Source organism: Vombatus ursinus, unplaced genomic scaffold (assembly GCF_900497805.2).
Source record: "Vombatus ursinus unplaced genomic scaffold, bare-nosed wombat genome assembly UNPS02014768.1, whole genome shotgun sequence".
In the NCBI taxonomy this organism is placed as follows: Eukaryota; Metazoa; Chordata; class Mammalia; order Diprotodontia; family Vombatidae; genus Vombatus; species Vombatus ursinus.
Genome location: NW_020954546.1, coordinates 29,305,604 through 29,308,820, shown reverse-complemented (window position 1 = coordinate 29,308,820; position 3,217 = coordinate 29,305,604).

Here is a 3,217-nt window from a genome sequence, read left to right as displayed (position 1 = left end):
CGGAGCCGGAGCCGGAGCCGGAGCCGGAGCCGGAGCCGGAGCCGGAGGAAGCGCCTCTAGTGTCCGCGTTCCATTTCAGAATCCCGAGACACCCGCGACGGCGGCGGCGGCGGGGGCGGCGGCGGTGGCGGCAGCAGCACGCGGCCCCGGCCCCGCCCCGGCCCCGCCCCCCGAGCTCCGCCTCCTCTCCCCGCCCCTGGCCGCCGTCGCAGCTCCGGCAGCAGCTGCTGCCGCATCGGCCTCGGGGTCCCGGGGGCTGTCAATCGCGCAGCTCCCGGACCGCGGCCGAGGAGACCCCGCCCCGCCCCGCCCCGCCCACGCACGTGCCGCCTTTGTTCCCACCCGAGGCGGAGCCCGAGGGACCCCGACCGACCGCCCGCGGAGGGCGCTGCCCCTGGCCTACGCCCCTCGGCCGGCTTTAGGGGCTCCGCCTCGGGGAGCCGCCGCCGGACCTTGGCCGGGCTCCTTTCCCCGCAGTCTTCCCGCAGCAGCCCCGCCTGCCGGAGCTGCCAGTCACCGCGCCTAGCGCTGCTTACCCCAAGATGGCCCGGCCCCCACCAAGCGGGGCGGGAGGCGGGAGGCGGGAGGCGGGAGGCGGGGGCCGGCAGCCGGCACAGGCCGCTAGATCCCTTCTCCCCACCCAAGTCACCTCCAGACCCTCCGGGGCCAGCCAGGCGGGGGGGCCAGCCGGGCGGGCGATCGTTAATGGTTAGTGAAGGAGGACATCTGGCTGACAGCCGGGCTCCCGGCGCTGGAGTCTTTTGTACTAGGTTTTCCTTTCTCGTGACCTCTTCAAAAACAAAAGAAAAAAACCTTTCAATACTTCCATCACTGGTGATATCACCGACATAACACCTGTGCTTCGGGAAAGGGCATTGGATGGATTCAAAGAGGGCCCGGGTGCCTTCAAATCTCTCGGGTCTTTAAAAGGAGGGAGCTAAGCTAGATGATGGGTGAGCACCCTCCCAGCTCTGAATCGATGACCCCTCTGCAACTTAGAGAAGCAAGAGCTGACGTGTGTCCCCCTTGTTATAAGCCCCTCGGAATTTAGGCAGGCAGGTCTGTAGACAATGGACAATAGACCATCCTTGGGCCACTCGTCGATCGATCCATCGATCGATCTCTCTCTCTCTCTCTCTCTCTCTCTCACACACACACACACACACACACACACACAGAGCAGCTGGCTTGTGGCTTCTCACATAATGGGTACTAAACTCATTTAAGGTCCCTTCCATCCCTAAATTAATGACCTTACAAATAAAGCACATTCTTCTCCGGAGTTGTTCGTCTCTTCAGAGCATCCCTTGTCGCTCACACTAGGACAGGGCCTCAGCCAAACCAGAGGAGGCTCCATGTGGTTTGAGGAACAGTTCACACAGGGGTCAGGTACAAAGTTAGCTTTTCTATACCACATACTGGAACAGAGCCAAGCCTTGGCACTCAGGAACTAAAACCTGGGTGAAAGCGCACCATTTTTGCAAAGAAGCTAGCCCTGAGCCTTGGCCATGTGAAAGTGACATGAGGTTCTAATACAGGAGTTTTAAGACTTTGAGCTCACCGTGGTGTTTCTATGTTCTTGAGAGGTAATGTAATAATATCGAGAGCCAGCCTTGCCTGTTGAAGAGCCTTCAGTTCAAGTACTCTGAGACACACTAGCTTTGTGACCCCGGGCATTACTTAGCTTGCTCTAGGTAACTCTTAAGAGTACCAAGTTGGGGCAGCTAGGTGGTGCAGTGGATAGAGCACTGGCCCTGAAGTCAGGAGGACCTGAGTTCAAATTCGACCTCAGACCAAACACTTGACACTTACTAGCAGTGTGACCCTGGGCAAGTCACTTAACCCCAATTGCCTCACCAAAAAAAAAAAAAAAAAAAAAGAGGACCAAGTTGGTGATATTGGTGGAGGGACTTTCCTAAAACTAATGAAGTCACAAGCCCACCCCCATCCCGCCCTTTTCCACCAGCAACACACAAGACCAGGATCTGTCTCTCTTTACTTCATAAATACCAAACCCCAGGGCCCCTCCTCCAAATCAAAAATGAGTTTCTTACTGACATTTTTAAAAATCATAAACACATGAACTGAAGACTGTGTGGAAGGATATATCCAAAACAGTCCCAAATGACACAGGGCTTTCCATTTAGCAGAAAGTGAAGAAAGAATAAAAGCATTACCCCATCAACTGTTCCTCCCATAAACCAGTAACTGGGATCCTTTCTTGGCAACCCCTTAAATTTGAATCTACTTCACCTTGGAGCCTGAATTTTGAGGTAAAGATTTGGTAGTCAAGGGTGAAAACACTCAGCTGAGATCAAGATGTGAACAGAATTTTGGAACTAGAAAATACCTTATAAGTAATCTGGTCCAAACCCCTCATTCTACCCATAGGGAAACTGAGGCTTAATGAGAAGTGACTTACTCCAAGTTCCCCAAGCTAGAGGGGGCCAATGCACCTTGGGAAAATGTTCCTTTTCACAAGCCCCTAAACATATCATGACTGTTTTCCTGACATTTTCAAGTCCCGTAACATCCTGACCTATGAGAATGAGGCATCCTTTGGCTGAATCTGTGCCTTCTCCAAATAGGCATCCTTCGCAGCCTACAAAAAAAAGCCCCACTCCTGCCCTCCTAATAGTGAGATTGTAGCCATTCTATAGGGTGCCCCCAAAAGTCTGTGTAGTTTTAAAGGTTTGGCACTTTTTTTTGTTTGTTTATTTTTTAGACAAGTGGGGTTAAGTGACTTGCCCAGGGGTCACACAGCTAGTGTTATGTGTCTGAAGCCAAAACTGAACTCAGGTCCTCCTGGCTTTAGGGCCAGTGCTCTATCCACTGTGCCACTAAGATTTAGCACCTTTGGAACAGACTGTAGTGACTGCCTTCAAAGGATCACAGGATTTAGATCTGGAAGAGACCCTAGATATGTTCTAAAATCCAGTAATTTTACAGAGGAAGAAAGGGAGGCCCCAAAAGATTGATGTGATTTCTCCAAGGTCTCACAGGTGATAGTCAAGTAGTAAAAGCAAATCCTCACAAACCCCAAGCCTTCTCAGATTCCAAGTCCAGAAGTCTTTACATTACCACACCTCCACCACCTCGGCCAAACATCTGACCCTCTTCTGTTACGGTTTTTATACCCCTCAATTAACCTCACCTAGTACCAGCTCAGAGTGTGTGTGTGTGTGTGTGTGTGTGTGTGTGTGTGTGTGTGTGTGTG